Source organism: Amphiura filiformis, chromosome 13 (assembly GCF_039555335.1).
Source record: "Amphiura filiformis chromosome 13, Afil_fr2py, whole genome shotgun sequence".
NCBI classification, from domain to species: Eukaryota; Metazoa; Echinodermata; class Ophiuroidea; order Amphilepidida; family Amphiuridae; genus Amphiura; species Amphiura filiformis.
The window spans coordinates 18,226,916-18,244,973 of NC_092640.1; the positions used below are offsets into that span (position 1 = coordinate 18,226,916).

General features: G+C 37.8%; 1 protein-coding gene across 1 annotated transcript in view; it reads right to left on the reverse strand.

Annotated features, from left to right (window-relative positions):
* The window catches only part of LOC140168078 (proton myo-inositol cotransporter-like), an 88,602-nt gene that overhangs the window by 25,183 nt on the left and 45,361 nt on the right, over positions 1-18,058 (reverse strand). The gene's annotated exons all lie outside the window — the stretch shown is intronic.

Genomic DNA, 18,058 nt, shown 5'->3' on the forward strand with positions numbered 1-18,058 from the left:
ATTTGGCTCTAAATATTGACTGTACCCACCACGTTTCATGCCCATACGACAGTTTTTAGTAATTTGACCTTGATGACCCCAAAATGACCGTCCAAAAATTTGACTCTAAAAGTTGACTGTACCCATCAAGTTTCATGCCCATATGACAGTTTTTACTCATTTGACCCAGATGACCCCTGGATGACCCCAAAATGGTCGCCCAAAAATTTGACTCTAAAAGTTGATTGTACCCACCAAGTTTCATGCCCATACGACAGTTTTTACTAATTTGACCTCAGATGACCCCTAAATGACCTCGCGTGATCTTGGCCCACTAACCGACCCAAACTTGTTCTGTCTGAGGTCCAGATGCACCCACCCACCAAGTTTGAGGAACGTGCGGCCCCTAGTCTCCGAGAAAATAGGCGGAAAACAGTTTTTACTAATTTCACCTCAGATGACCCCTGGGTGACCTTGACCCACTAACCAATACAAACTTGTTCCATCTTAGGTCAAGATGCACCTACCCACCAAGTTGCATGCCCATATGACAGTTTTACTAATTTGACCCCTAGATGACCTCTGGTGACCTTGACCCACTAACCAATGCAAACTTGTTCTGTCCCGGGTCAAGACGCACCCACCCGTCAAGTTTGAGGAACGTGCGACCCCCAGTCTCTGAGAAAAACAGTTTTTACTTATTTGACCCCTGGATGACCTCGGGTGACCTTGACCCACTAACCAATACAAACTTGTTCTGTCTGGGGTCAAGCTGCACCCACCCACCAAGTTTGAGGAACGTCGACCCTAGTCTCCGAGAAAATAGGCGGACAGACACACAGACAGATAGACAGATAGATAGACGATGCGTATTATTATATAGATATTTATCGTTATGAATTTGGCAGACAGCCGAATCCAGATTCGACCGCTGGTATAATCATGTTATGCATGCATTATTTTTGAATTAGCGAACAAGGGACCGATGCTTTACCTATAGAGGGCATCATATCTATTTTTTGACAGAGATCAAATGATAACAGCAAGTAATCAAAAGAGGGCGGCAAACAGGGTTAGCTAATGGTGCATCGCAGTACGGTCAATGATGATAAGGGTCGGTTCATAGTGCATATTCGAAGGCTAATATTCGCTTCGAATACTTTTTGTGACGCCAAAAATATATATGCAACGAATACACGCCGAGTTGAATCGGATTAAATATCGCGCAACTGATAGCGAGATACTATTGATTTATATGAAAGGCTCGAGGTCACCTGAATATCGCTCGATTTAACGATGATTTCAAAATCCCCAATGAAAATCAAGGGATCTGGAATGAGCGTTTTGAGCGTTTCGACAGTATTTTTGTGGGACATGAGAGCACATCAAACATATCGAATTACATTATGAATACGAAGAATGTCTTTCTGATATCAAATAATTTTCATTTTTTGAAATTCACGATATAATACAAACTTTATGACAAATTATTAAAATTTGATATTTTCACATATTGATATAACAGTCCTCAAGTAAATATTATAAATCTAATGATATTTTCTTAAAGTGTATGTAGCTGGGAGGAAAAGCCGACGATCAATTGAAAATTTTGCCCTTTCATATTGAAGATATGGATTTTTTCCACAAAAGACCTAATTTTGTTGGTGTTTTGGGGAAAAATCCATATCTTCAATATGAAAGGTCAAAATTGTCAATTGATTGTCGGCTTTTCATCCCACCTACATACACTATAAGTATAATGCGGACCTATTTTCTCAATAATTATAAAAATGCGACATTTATGTATAGGCTTTCCACTTTTATTTAAGCTATAATTCGCCACTCTTTCTGATTAATAAGTCCAGCCCAGCCCAAAATACCTCAAATAGTTTCTGTATTTTACCGAACTCATTAGGGTTACACAAATGGCGCATTCATTTAGTGGTGTGCCCCTTATTAGTGCGGTATAAGCGTACCCATTTTTATATGATATGAAAGTAAAGGAAAATGCCTGGCAGGCAATAGCATTCCAATGCTGTAGTGATGGTAAGTAATGTTTTATGCAAATAATATGATATTTAGGCTTACAAACATAACCTAAAGAATGTTTCCATATTTTAAATCGACTGATGCAGAAAAAAGTCTAAATTCAGATTTATGCCTCCACCCCGGTTTTACATAAATAATGTTTGGCCCCAGTTCTAGGTCCCCATATCATGGTTATATGCATCTGCCCATGGCAGACGATGTGTGAGGGTCTGGGGTGGTAAATCATTGGTTATTGATATAAAAATGCGTTTGCCATGGAGGGTCAACCATTTTTGTCATCTTTTTCCGCACTAGCGAATTCTTGACGTTTTTGGCCCCAATAATTAAACGATGTTATTTTGGGCGGAATAAAGATGTAATGCGTTGTTATCAGTCAAATTCATAATTATAATTAATAATTAAGAGGGCAAAATAAGTAGGAATATGTAGGAATGGATATATAGCGCTTTGCAATGAATATCTTCATAAACTATCATGCAGAACAACCAAAACCACGAGCGTTGGTATCCTATCATTGCGTGTTCTTTTAAAATAAATTCTTGTTTATTTCTATAATTTGTGAATCAGGCATTAAAACACACTTAGGCCCTAGCAATGTAGGCCTACACAAGTTCGAACGAGACTTTTTATCTTTTGACGCCAGATTTCGTCAAATGCCAAAATTGATTGCTCAATGAATCATGAAATGAGAGCAGTACTACTTTGATGATACCGATCTCAAGTGGATATCAGCCAATGAAAAAAGTATTCACCGGAAATATATTTGTGGGATTTGAATTTTGTTGAACTCGACAGATATATATTTGGTTGGTCACCGTGGGTGGTCTCATATATAACACTTGTGAGGGCTGTCATATTAGTCGTCGCTTCAATCATATCTTATGATATTTATTTATTTATTTATTTATTTATTTATTTATTTATTTATTTATTTATTTATTTATTTATTTATTTTTATTTATTTATTTATGAATTTATTGACTTATTTATTGACTTATTTATTTATTTTTTATTTATTTACTTATTTATCTATTGACTCATTCATTTCTTGATTTGTTTTGCAGTTGAAACCTACAAGAAGGTATGGGTCAACCTCCGTGCCTGTTACAGGCAGGTCGTGAAATGCCCCCAAAAGCAAATCTTTTTGACTCAGATTCAGGTCAGGGCGAACCAGACCTGACCTTCCGGGGGCAGATTGAAAAATTTCCCAATTTCTGATCAAAAGAGGTGGAGTCGGTGGGGTCCAGGGGTCCAAGCGGGATCAAGGGGCTGAGCGCCATGAAGCTCCTGTTTTTGGCATATTAGAAAATATCAGTGTTTCAGAGAACAAATTTCACAATGAAAGTTATAGTAGGCCTATAGATCTTCTCTCTTTCTTTCCCTTTTCTCTTCTCCCTTGAGTCCCTTCCCTTTTTCTCTTCTCCCTTCCCCCTTTTCTTCCCTCTTTTTTCTTTTCTTCTTCCCCTTTCTCTTCCCTCTTTCTTTCCCTTTTTTCTCGCTTTCCCTTCTCTTCTTTCCCTTTCTCTTCCTCTTTTTCTTCCTCTTTTCTCCCTTTCCCCTTTTCCCTTCCCAATTTTTTACTCTCCTTCCAGGTTTTTGTGTCCGGGGGCAACTTGCACCCCTGGCCCCCACTGGTTACGCCACTGCTCCTATTTAGACCCATTTATACAGACATTAAATCATGACAATAGTTCAATGGAGAATAAGATTTTATTAACTTCGTTAAAGAAATTCTCTAAATTTTGCTTACCTTGGTCAACGGGCAATACTTGTTAACAGTCGGGCAACGCTGTAAATTGTAGAAATATATCTTTCTCCGGTTCATAGTTTTATATTCAAGTCGCATATATTTTGACGCCTAAAACGTATTCGAAGTCGAATATTCGCTTCAATATTCACTTTGAACCAGCCTTAACCGTTAAAAATTAATATGATGCTCTCTATAGGTAAAGCATTGATCCCTTGTTCTCTAATTTAAACAAGGCGGTTCTCGAACCACGAGTCTCGCCTGCTTTCGCAACCGCTTGCTTTTGCAATTACTTTTGGTAGAGGTAAATGAATTTGGCGGTTATCGGCTGGGCACGATTATCTGGCTGATGGTGACTGTACCCACCAAGTTTCATGCCCATGCAACAGTTTTTACTAATTTGACCCTGGTGGCCCTGAAATGACCTTCCAAAACTTTGGCTCTAAATGTTGACTGTACCCACTGAGTTTCATGCCCATACAACTAATTTTTACTAATTTGACCTCAGATGACCCCTGGTGACCCCAAAATGACCGTCAAAAATGTTAATTGTACCCACCAAGTTTTATGTCCTTACGACAGTTTTTACTAATTTGACCTCAGATGACCCCTGGTGACCTCGAAATGACCTTCCGAAAATTTGGCTTTAAATGTTGACTGTACCCACCAAGTTTCATGCCCATCTGACAGTTTTTACTAATTTGACCTGAGATGACCCCTGGTGACCTCAAAATGACCTTCCAAAAATATGGCTTTAAATGTTGACTGTACCCACCAAGTTTCATGCTCATCCGACAGTTTTTACTAATTTGACCTCAGATGACCCCTGGTGACCTCGAAATGACCTTCCAAAATTTGGCTTGAAATGTTGACTGTACCCACCAAGTTTCATGCCCATACGATAGTTTTTACTAATTTGACCTCAGATGACCCCTGGTGACCCCGAAATGACCTTCCAACAATTTAGCTTTTAATGTTGACTGTACCTATAATTAAAGACAAAGATAAAGACAATTTATCGCGTCTGACGTCACCTGTCAATCAAACTCGAGCACGGTTTGTTTACAAAGTGTCGTGATGATGACTTGCTGAACGCGGATTTATAACCGGGCGCCGTATTGTTAATTTTGCACCTTTCGACATGCAAACCATCTCAAAAGTTAGGTCCTTATAGTAGGAAACTTTCTTTGGTGAATGCACCATGTCCACAATGCCTAGAAAAGCTGCTTTTTGTTTTTTATTAGTACGAAATTCTTCGCCATTTGCTGCTATTCCTTTTCTCCGATCAGCACCAGATAGATCGGCCTTCCTTTTACGCGCTGATTAACCTGTGTAAACCAATCAAGGATCGTAATTGACAGTGACATCAGACGCGATAAATTGCATTTATCTCTGTCTTTAATTATACCAAGTTTCATGCCCATATGGCAGTTTTTACTAATTTGACCTCAGATGACCCCTGGTGACCTTGAAATGACCTTCCAAAAATTGGGCTTGAAATGTTGACTGTACCCACCAACTTTCATGCCCATCAGACAGTTTTTACTAATTTGACCTCAGATGACCCCTGGTGACCTTGAAATGACCTTCCAAAAATTTGGCTTGAAATGTTGACTGTACCTACCAAGTTTCATGCCCATATGGCAGTTTTTACTAATTTGACCTCAGATGACCCCTAGAGGACCTCAGTGACCTTGACCCACTATCCAATACAAACCAGTTTTGTCTCGGGTCAAGATGCACCCACCCACCAAGTTTGAGAAACGTATGCGACTCTAGTCTCCGAGAAAACCAAAACTTTAATCAAATTTGTCACACACACACCCCCACACGCACGCACGCACGCACGCACACACATACATACGGAAAAGTGATTATATAGTCTCCTGCCTTATCAGGCGAGACAAAAAAATGCATGCGTAACATGAATTTACCAAAAGCCGAATCCGGATTTGTCCGTCTGCCGAATTCATATTGATATATACAATGCAATATTCTTTTTACTCAGATTACATATTATATTTTTGTCCATTTTATGTATTTGTAACTTTTAAGACTTATAATTGGTTGTTAAATCTGTATATTATAATTATCTTACAATGTATGTAGTTTTATTTTTTAATCAATTTCCCGCAAAGCGCCTAGAGGTCATTTTTTCGGTATTGAGCGCTATAATAAGTGCCTTGCATTGTTGTTGTTGTATAAAGACTATCCTTTCCAGTACTTTTCTACAGGAGATGTTTGAATTTTTTTATACCCTTTTACAAATGTTCACTGCAATGTTGATGCACTGAACAATGATTATATCTAGCAAATTTTATGCAAATAGTCAATTTGGGTGCATGCTTGGCTATTTGCTAGAAGGTAACATTACAACAACAACAACATATTAGGGAACAAAAGTTTGTCTCAGAACTCTGAGAAAAAAAATGGAAAAAATTCTATGGGCCGGTTTCTCGAAGCATGGCTAGTTAGCCTTCCTAAGCCATCAGAATTAAGCCCAATTAGTCCTATTATATCAGTGCGTACAATTTCACACCATACATCACCTATAAGATAAATCAATAAAATGGATCCACATTGGTAGGGCTAGCCTACTGGCTTAGGAAGGCTGACCACTAGCCAAGCTTCAAGAAATCGGACTAAAGTGCATTTTTTTTGGTAAGCAATTTTTATAGTTAAAATAGGCTTTTGGGGGCATTTTTGGCACACTCTTTTATCATTTCACAGCTTAATTTCTCAATTTTTATCTGATGGGGTAAAAACCCTTCCAAACATGGAAAAAAAAAGAAATGAGTAAAAATGTTAATTTTAAAAGCTATGTGTGCGATCCTCCGAGACGAACTTTATATTGCTGCATGTGCAATGTACAAGTATGTGTCCATAGGACACTAAAATGCCAAATTTCTCTGTTCTCATAGATATATAAGTTTATTGACTGATCATTCAACATACCCAAATCTCATAGAATGCTGAAACGTTGGCCTCTTTGGCAAAAACTATTGCCAAAATACTGTATAATAATAAACCCACCCCAATGGATATACCAGCAATAGTTATTGTGCAAGACATTGATCAATATATATTATATAAATGCATTCCTTGTAAAAGGTTTGAGTAGAAGGGAGTATGCCAAATACTGACATATTTTTTTTCCATAATACAATTATAATTGATATGTTTGTATTTTTAGCTGGGCATCAGCTCTATTGACCCTTTGCACGGATATACCATCTTGCTACCAAAACAATGTTCTCCCTGGTGCTAAAAGTATTTCTAGCAAGCTGCTAGAAGGCCTTTTTAAAGAGCATGTGGTAATTAGAACAAACATATAAATGGCGAACGCACACACAACATATACAAGGGGGGTAGAATCTCGCTTTGAGATGACCGGGTAAAGGGTCAATAGGAAGATATGTAATTCGCTCACATTTTGGTCTTACCCCGACAAATGATATGTGGCCCAAAGCAGGGCGCATAAAGACAGAGGGCAGTATTGAGATAAATAATACTGTGGCCCAAAGGCATGACATGATAGGAGTATACAAATAGAGGGCAGTAGCACTATTTTCCCTCAAGTGACTTTCAGGGCACACTACACCAAGTCTGATTTATTTATTTTAACTTTCTTTGTAAACCCTGGGTGGGGTGCATTTGGAAACTCCATCAAATGAGGACACACACCTGAATATACACACTGATAAGGCCCCAGGAAAATCCCTGTTCTACAAGCCCAACCGACCAAATTTATTTTTAAAAATTGGAAAACTTTTTTCCCAGCTTTTTTTCCTCTACAAATTTGAAAAATTTAGATGATTTCAGGATCATTTGCAAAAAAAGCCTTGTCAACCGACTCTACTTGAAAAGTACATCTGCCAGTAGTGGGTTTTTTTTCATCGCCTAACCATGGACACACACCAACTGTGGACATCCTCAGTTGGTTCCTTTCCAGCATATTTGCAAGCAACATAAATATGTATATATTTGATCATGTTTTGTATTTCCACCATATACGAGGAGAGCCTCGATCCCGGGGGGACCACTCACATAAATGGTCTGCATGCATGCGTGACCAAAAAAACAAGGAAAAGGGGGAGTTTTTTTAGGCAAGGCAAGTTACGCGAGTGACGCATTTAGGGTATAAAAAACACTAATTTTCAAGAATAAGGGTACTACTACTACTAGTTTCCTGAAACTGAACAACTCGTTTAGGGTACGTTTCAAATTTTTGGTATATTAAGAGTCCAAAAAGGGTACATTTTTTCATTTTTACTAGTCATAAAAGTCATTAGGGGGTAAATTTTATATTAAATTACCTTATTAAGGACCTAAATTTTCTGGTAGGGTAAAACTCGTTTAGGGGGTATTTAAAGAAAATTTGGTCACGCAAGCGTACACTATCATACTTGGCCTCGATCTGGCAGCACACATGAATGGTAATTGCACCAGTCATATATAACATTAAAGTTACATATTATTCTTCCCTTCATGTCTGTTGCCAGTTTGAGGCTCTCCTTGGATATGCTGGAACCATGCAATGGTCAAATAGGGTCAGGTCTCAGTTGGATTGTAAGACTTCAGTGGGTCCACAGTTTGGTGCAGAGTTTCAGGTGCACACAGTCCTCCCTTAGATAGGTCCGAGTTAAAAGGTCCCATGAGTAGTGCGATAGACTGTTAATTGAACTACTCCTATGTTAGAAAAACCAGGGTCCTCATTTGCTGGTCTTTACAAATATGTGTGGAGGGTGGGGTACACCCAATTAGTCTGAACCCCCATCAGACCAAACCACTGTCAGTCCGAATTTTTAGGATTAGGCTAATCCTAACCCTAACACTAACCCTAACCCTAAACCTAACCATAAAAATTTGGACTGACGGTGGTTCGGATTGACAGTGTTTCGGACTGACGGGGAGACCTCTGGAGGGTGTGGGGATGTTTAGTGGTCCAAATATTAGTGGGATTCAACTACACAGAATAAATCTGACTTTTCCCACTTAATTTATAAATGCAATTACCGTATTTCCTCGAACAGTCGCCCCCTTTAAAATAAATGCAATTACAGTATTTCTTTGAATCGCCCCCTTCAAATATAAATGCCCCCACCACTTTTTTCGACCAAGATGTTTAAAAAAATGCTGATATTTCCATGCTATCTTGTGAAGTAAGCTTACCAAGGTGCACACATGGTGTCAGTAGTTGGAGAAAATCTTATCGTAAACCCGAAAGTGAACCCGCAGTCATCGTTCCTAAGTTCATAGTTCGTCATTTCAGCATGGGAATTATCATTCTAAAATTGAATAAATGCCCCCCTTTTGGAAAATGCAACGCCCCCGGGCATCTATTCAAGGAAATACGGTATTGTACAAGTGCTGATAATATTCCTTGTAAATAATAAAACAAAATGTTTAGTACAGATGAGAGTGTATAAAATACTGAAATATTTTCTATAGAAAAGGTGTGCATATATTAAACAAGTTTGATAAAAATCCAACAATCTCTACTTATTTATTTATTTCTTGACCTTGAAATGACCTTCAAAACTGTTGCCACATAATGATAAATCACACCAAGTTTCATTATAGTAAGATGACGTTCAGTGGCGGTGCTAGGGGTGGGGCAAGGGGGCAAATATTTTTCTTTCCCCCCCCCACCCAACTTTTGAGGCAAAACCCCCAAAATTATGTAAATTTCCACTTTTTGTGGCAATTTTGGGCAAAGTGTGTAGATTTTGCCCCCTCCCCCTGAAATTCACTTTTCCCCCTTACTGCCCCCCCCCCTGAAAAAAATTCCTGGTGCCGCCACTGATGACATTGCAATTTTGATCACAAACTCTGGTACCAATTTTCAATGATTTTCAAAATTGAACCCATTTTCTCCACATTTGTGAGAATTTTCACATAAATTCTGCAAATTAACTAATTATTTGGCATATTTGTCCACAAGCTCTGGTATAGGCCTATATTTGTCCACAAGCTCTGGTATGATTTTTGCATAAATTATGCAAATTACATACTTAAATTGGCATAGTTTACACCAAAAACATATGGTACCGAGAAGAGTTGGATATCTGAGTGGTGGCTACATCTCTTCCTGAACATATTTCACAAGAGAAAAATAAAGGCTTTGTCGGTACTTCACTAAATCAGAAAATCTAAAAAAAGCATCAAAAATATGATTTTTGCACATTTTTGAAAGAAGAATTGGTGTACTACCAAAAGTCGCCTTTTATCAATGGGCTATTCAAGTTGAAATCTATACACCCCTCCCTATGGAAGGACGATATGACCTTAATCTCCCACATAGAGGAGGTATATTTAGGCCTAGATTTCAAATTGAAATCTTCCATTCAGGTAGCCCCATTTGAAATTCACACTCCCTGTGTGAGAGATTAAGGTCATGTCTTCCATATAGGGTTAGGTGTATGGATTTCAACTGGAATAACCCAATATTCGCCACTTGCACGGTTCCGCCATTATGCACTATATGCGGGGAGAGCCTCGAACTGGCAGCATACATGAAAGGAAGAATTACGTAACCTTACACAGAATGTTATGACTGGTTCAATTCCCATTCATGTATGCTGCCAGTTCGAGGCTCCCCGCACATAGTGCATAATGGCGGAACCGTGCAAGTGGCGAATAGGTGGTCTTTGTGTCCAGACCCTTACAGCAACACATAAGTGAATGGAGCTTCACATGTATCTTTTAAGCACTGATGTTTTCTTCTGTTTTGTAAATATCATTGTGATTTTTACCCAGGGGGGGACATCATACATTTTTGGGGGGTATGTCCCCCCAGAATTTTGAGGTGGTGGGTCTTTGGGAGCTTACCGGCGTATGGTACCAGTAAAAGGGGGTCTTCTGGGGCTACAAACAAGTAGAAGGGGGAGTTGCAAACAGTCAAAATCAATTAGGGTCTTTCTTGGCTTTCTGGTTAAAAATTGCCTGAAAAAAACCCAGATGTGAGGAATGAGCAATTAAGGGTCTTTTAGAGCTGATATTATCAAAGTCAAGCGTCTTTAGGAGCTCTATTTTGAATAAATTTAGGGGTTCTTTTGGAGCTGCGAAATCCAAAAAGGGGGGTCTTTCTACTGTATGGTCATTTGTGTAAAGCCCCCCTCCCCGTTTTGCCAAATGCCAAAAATAAACAGATATTGTCTTTGAAATGGAAAAAGAGAACAAGAGGGCAGCATATCAAATATTAATTTAACATTGAAATGGTAAGTGAGCTAGAGAGGGCAGCATACAGGCTATGTTAATGGTCCCAACTCACAGCAGAAAAACGTACCTTCCCATGCAGCCTATGTGCGTAGATCCCGCATGGAACCTGCCATTGAAGACCTACACGAGTTGCCCATATTTTAGAGGCTGCGATTTCGACTGTAACGTGCTCACTTAGTTTTTTCTTCACATTATTGATCCGCATATTAAACTGGGTACCATAACGCTTTTCAATGTAAGAGAGCACCATATTAAAGCATTATTAGACCAAAAAAAAATGTTATTATGGCATCAACGCTGGACAGCTAGCTGTGGAAGTTTGGCTGAATAACATACGGAATATATATACATGTATCACAGCATATCACAGTAATATCAATGTGAAATGGAAACAGCCAATACAGTAAATCTCAATCAATTTACTGGGATTTTCTTTGAAATTCGCTCTGTGAAACACAATACAGAGGAATTGCACCAACATGTTTCATTATAAATCGTGGTGTATCTTGTTTATCTAAAGTCGATATCACTGCCAGTGTACACACACGTACGTACCCACACATACATATTAACTACATGAATTATATAATATAAAGCAGGTCACCGTATCAAAATTGCCCCTCATTTATTTCAACATCCTTGTCCTATTAACACATCAAAAACAACTAAATGTCTATGCTGAAATCAACACAGATAATTTATATTACAGTCTATATTCAATCAGAGAAGATGAGAATAGATCTATTCTCATCTTCTCTGATTGAATTCATAAAATTTTGAATCTGTGATCACCAAAACTCAGCGCCGCCGACTATGGGTGATGATGGTCGCAGGAAGGACGGGGGACATAATTGGTACCATGTACCGTGCATAGACATACAGCGTTGGTCATTGTAACCGTGCTGCGGTCTGTTCGCCATCGTGGCTACAATGCAACTGGAAGGTCACGTTACTATATCACTAGAATTTTCGCAAAGCATGATGGAAGATGTGTTTGTCTGCTGTGGTCCCAACTGATGACTGTTCTCCAATTCAAGAGAATTCAGTCAAACCATAGGCAGTAGACCTCTCTACTATCTATGGTCAAACCAACATGATTTTAACCATCTTCAGAGTCTGTGTTTTAACATATAGATAGCTCTTCATTACTATGCAAAGATCGTGACAATGTTAAAAATTACAAATGCTGAGTTGAGAATTGTATGGGCTTGTCCTCCACTTTGAAGCTACTTTGAGCCTATTCATAAAAACTTCATCCATCAACCTGCAACACCGTAGAATTCTATCTACAAGCATACATGCCTCTAAACAAGGGTCGAAAAGCAGCCAGACACCCTGTACAAAAACATTATTTGGAGTTTGCGCAACTATCTATATATTATAGACCCTGAGAGAAAGTGTAAATATGATGCACCAAATGGACTTTCATTTTGCACAATTTTCCAACCCCCATGTGTATGGATAAACAAATCCCCCCTTTTGTGTGGGGAAAATAAAAGGGTGCAGTTTGACCCCTGACAAACTGTGATCAACTAAAAAGTTTCTTATGGAGTACTGTACACATGTATGTATGAATACAAAGTTCAGAACATGTGATCAAACTAAGGCTGGCATTTTTTTTTTTTTTTTTGTAAGTTTTCTATTTTTTCGGTTTTGTAGTGACCCCGGACCTAGACCTAAATGCTAGGATCATTCATGGTTGACCTAAAAAAAAAAAAAAAAAAAAAAATTATTTTTTTTGATTTTTTTGATGGGTAGAGGACGCCTGGTTTAGGGTTCCAGGAAGTAAAACGTCCCCCATTTATCACAAAATATCAATTTTCTTATTAAAAACACATACATCGTGCAAAATTTTTTTATTTTTTATTTTTAGGTCAACCATGAATGATCCAAGCATTTAGGTCTAGGTACACCAACATTACAAAACCGAAAAAATAAAAAACTTTAAAAAAAAAATGTTTTTTTTAAATTTAAATTTCGGGTACCCGGTTACCCGCCCGAAAAATGCGCCGGGTACCCGGGTACAAAATTACCCGAAAATGCCAGGCCTAGATCAAACTCAAAAGCCTGTAAGTTACCAATCAAAAACACAGAGCCGACATATATTAGAAGCTGTGCAATAATTATCAGCCCCCCCATGGATAAAATTTCCAAACAGCATGCCAAAAATGCTAGCCACCCTCTCTCTCAGTGTGCCAACATTGCTTTTCCCCTCTTGGCCTACCTAAAAATCTTTGCCCCCACCCCTTTGCACATGCCAAAAAAAAAGCCTTAAATGGTATAGATAGGCCTATATATTGCAAGCACAGCGAGCAAGAAAATTTGCATATTTAAGCCTGAGCCCTTTAGTATGTTTTATTTAAAAGGTGCCCCATGAATGCATGCCAAAACTCACTTAGATTCAGTCACAGTGTAATGCGATGCTGCGATGATTTTAAATCTGAAATCTGAGCCAGGTTTTTATGAGCTCGGCGGTGAAAATTCTCATCTCGCAGTGGAAATTTCATCCGTGATGAGAGTTGAATTTTGTTCAACTTTTTCGCATCGCACTGCGATATCGCAGCTGTGCAACGCTTGTGATTTGCTGCTGGAAAATCAAGGTTGGCAGAATAATTATAAAAGGAGATGCAGACCCCCCATGCTTTTAAAATTGAAATGTATATTTTAATTTCATCACATGATGCTATAATTAAAGACAGAGATAAAAAGAATTTATCGCGTCTGATGTCACTGTCAATTACGATCCTTGATTGGTTTACACAGGTTAATCAGCGCGTAAAAGGAAGACCGTTCTATCTGGTGCTGATCGGAGAAAAGGAATAGCAGCAAATGGCGAAAAATTACGTACTTTTACAAGGCAAAAGCAGCTTTTCTAGGCATTGTTGACATGGTGCCTTCGCTAAAGAAAGTTTCCTTGCCCCCTATTTACCCATCCCCAGGTAGGGCTCATAATTATTGCACAGCCTCTTATGCTATCAGTCACAAACCACCACACTTATTATATTAATTCAATGAAGTTTGTTTACTCTTGTTATGTGTTCTTTCTGATTATAAAATGCAGTAAAAAAAAAAAAAAACAATCAATTATACAAGCATATCCCTAGATGAAATAAGGCACAAGTTTTTACTCAAAAGTTTTGCTAGGCATATCCATCAGGAGTATTTCCATTTATTTGTAAACCAGAATTGGATTTAACTTCAGCTTGCATATAAAATATGGACCAAAAAGGTACCATTCCAATACATTAAACGTGGCTTAATTTCTCAAGAGAAGTTTACATACATTTGACTCAATCCTTTAATAGAAATTCCTTAGAAAAGTGCATAATACCTTAATCCTACTTTCTTGAAGCGGGAACATTCAGGTAAGTAATCTGGATATTTTACATCATTTCATTCAACTTCTCATCTGTGACCATGTCCCTTTTTTCCGCTTTTTTTTTGACCTAGATGGTCACCAACTTACCCCGCGAAATACAGATCCACAAGCTCGTTCCCATCTACACACAGTGTGCCCGTTCATCCGTAAGACAGAGCCAAATTAATACCAATGCCTACATTCCTCACCCGTAAGATATGGGACAGAGCCCTTTACCACACACACAAAGTGTGGCCCAAATTCTCACAGAAGAGATAACCCAAATTATTTTTTTGTAAGATACAGGGCCCTCCTGGCACATTCCTAAATTTCTCACTCTTAAGATACATGGAAATTTCCCAAGGCATTTCCACACACTCAAAGTGTGGCCCATCTTCTCACAGAGATGTTAACCCCAATTTGATTCCTCGTAAGATATGAGCCCATCCTGACATTTTCCTGGGCCAATGCCTAAATTCCTCACCAGTAACATACAGGTCCTCTCTCAGGAATTTCCCAAGCCCTTTCCTGAATTTCCCGAGCCCAAAGTGTGTCCATCTGGTCACAGAGTAATTAACCCAAATTAATTCCTTGTAAGATATGGCCCTATGGAATTTCCCAGGCCCATTCCTAAATTTCTTTCCCATAAGATACGGGGTTCTCCCAGGAATTTCCCGGGCCCATATCGTTAGAAGTAATACCTTATCCCAAGTTTTTTTCTCCAATAATCTATTTTATAGCAGATTCCAGCTCTTGCCAGGAAAAGCCAGGATTAGGAGTTCTAGAAAAGCCAAGCTAATCCCAGATGTACCACAGCATTCTGGCATTTTCTAGGAAAAAGCCCTTTTTATTCAAGCTTATTCCATCTGAATTACTGCAGGGATTTTCCAGAATAAGCTAGCTTTTTTCTTGGATAAAATTTCAGGATTTTCTGGAATTATTCTGGAATATCGTGGCATTTTCTTTCTCATTTTCACATGGCCCTCTTCCTGGAATTTCTGCGAGTCCATTCCCATACACATGGCTCAATGTGGACAAACTTCTTAAAAAGAAGTTTTAACTTAAATGTATTAACTGGCAAGTTAAAGAGCCTTTTTCCAGGAATTCCTGAACCCATAGAGCCTAACTTCTCAAAAAGACATCAAAGTGAATTAATTGAATCCACTTCCTTGGTCAGCTAACGCCCTATCTTCCCAGTAATTTGCCCATGCCCAGAATCTACCATTAAATACGCATATTGCCAACAACTTTTGCCTGGACTTTTAGTCTATGTTCCTCTTTACCCTTAACAATATGGGGGCTTCCTAGACAACTACTGCTCTCCATTTAACTGCCCACAAAGGTACTGATATGAAATAAAATTTTGGGTGTGGCAGGTGGGAAAAATTTCTTCATCAAAATTGATACTCCTCCTTCCTCTGAAAACTGGGTGGTGCCAGAATGTTATCGATGCCTTCCTATTGGCTACTGCTAACAATACCTCACTGGCCTTACATAAAGCTGTAACTGACATGCTAACATGCCTAACATTCAATATTTCAAATATAGTTTTGTCCAAGTGGCTCAAATAACAACAGTCATGTTCCAATGTACAATATTGAATGTCTTTAAAGAAATACAATTTGAATTAAAGGCACAAAATGCATAACATTCAATTTTAAATATACTTTTTGTCCAAGTGGCTTGAATCACGTAACATGTTGCAATGTAAAATATTGAATGTCTTTTATAAAATACAATTTGAATTAAAAGGCACAAAATGCATATTGCATAACATTCAAGTTTAAATATACTTTTTGTCCAAGTGGCTCAAATCACATAACATGTTGCAATGTAAAATATTGAATGTCTTTTATGAAATACAATTTGAATTAAAGGCACATAATGCATAACATTCAATTTCAAATATATTTTTGTCCAAGTGGCTCAAATCACATAAGATGGTGAAGTGTACAATATTGAATGTCTTTTAAGAAATACAATTTGAATTGAAAGGCACAAAATGCATATTGCATAACATTCAATTTAAATATACTTTTTGTCCAAGTGGCTCAAATCACATAACATGTTGCAATGTAAAATATTGAATGTCTTTTAAGAAATTTGAATTGAAAGGCACAAAATGCATAACATTCAATTTTAAATATACTTTTTGTCCAAGTGGCTCAAATCACATAACATGTTGCAATGTAAAATATTGAATGTCTTTTATGAAATACAATTTGAATTAAAGGCACATAATGCATATTCAATTTCAAATATATTTTTGTCCAAGTGGCTCAAATCACATAAGATGGTGAAGTGTACAATATTGAATGTCTTTTAAGAAATACAATTTGAATTGAAAGGCACAAAATGCATATTGCATAACATTCAAGTTTAAATATACTTTTTTTACACTATTTTTGCTCATGATCGGGATGAAAAGGGCTATATTGTGCAGTGGCGTAGCCAGGATTTTGGAACCGAGGGGGCACAACTTGTAAATGTACCGACGGAAATATTTTTTACCGACGGAAGTTGTGATTTATTGACCCAAAATTTTTTTGCATGGTTTGAAAAAGTGAAGAGCAAAAAAAAAAAAAAAAAAAAAGGATAATAGGCGTTACTAAAAACATAAAAACACATACTTTTTATGTGTAATTCACAATGTTTCATTATTTTTTTTTTAATTCTCCCCTTTTTCCTGTCACCCTGGGTGAAAAATAGTCAATTGTTAACCAATTTTTTTTCAACAACGCATTCCGTCTACCGACGGCCTTACATGAACCGACGGCCATGACGAGCGGGGGGGCACCGGCCCCCCTGGCCCCCCCACTGGCTACGCCACTGATATTGTGACAATGTGCACACACGCAGCATGCAAAAATTTTGTATTTTACACTATTTTGGCCCATCATCGCGATTTGTCTTTCTTGCACCATGTCAGATAGTGATCATAGTGTGAAATGAGTATAGTCTGGTAACTTAGAAAAAAGGTCCTACTCGTTGGACTATGCTACTGCTAATCAATAAAAGCCAAAAAATTGCAACTAAATCAGAAACCAAATCTATTGTTCAGTATACTCCAACTAATAATGAATTTACAATGGATACTTGGAAATGATCAATGTCAAAACAAAAGTAACATACATTGTATCCATTTCAGTCAACATTGATCAAATATGAAATACTAAGTGTACCATGTGTACATTTCAAATTCCAAAGTGTTATGTCTAGTTTCCGGTGACCTACTGTAAAAGTGGAAATTTTCACGCTACATTTATTTTCGCTTTCTAAGCTGCCACCGCGAAAATAATAACATGCGAATATATTCCTTTTGTGTTTAGGTGAGTGTAAGGAAACTTAGAATTGCGAATTTAAAAACAAGGGAATCGGTTCAAAATTGGCAAAGTGCAAAAAATTAATAGTGCAAAAATTTCCACTTATACAATATATAGATCACCAGACACCAGACAAACATGATGCATGTAATTATGATCAAGGTAAAGATCAAGTTTAAAAAAAAAAGGTTTGTTTGCCCTTTCAAGGCCAACCAACCCCCAAAAAAATTTTAAAATCATTTTTTCCTGGTATAGGGTTATAAAAAATAGTGGAAGTCTATTCATTTTGTGCTGGGCTGCTGAGATAGACAGCTCAAGATTATATCAAATATTACTTTTTTGAAAAATTGTGCCAGCACAGAAGATTATACTTAGCAGTAG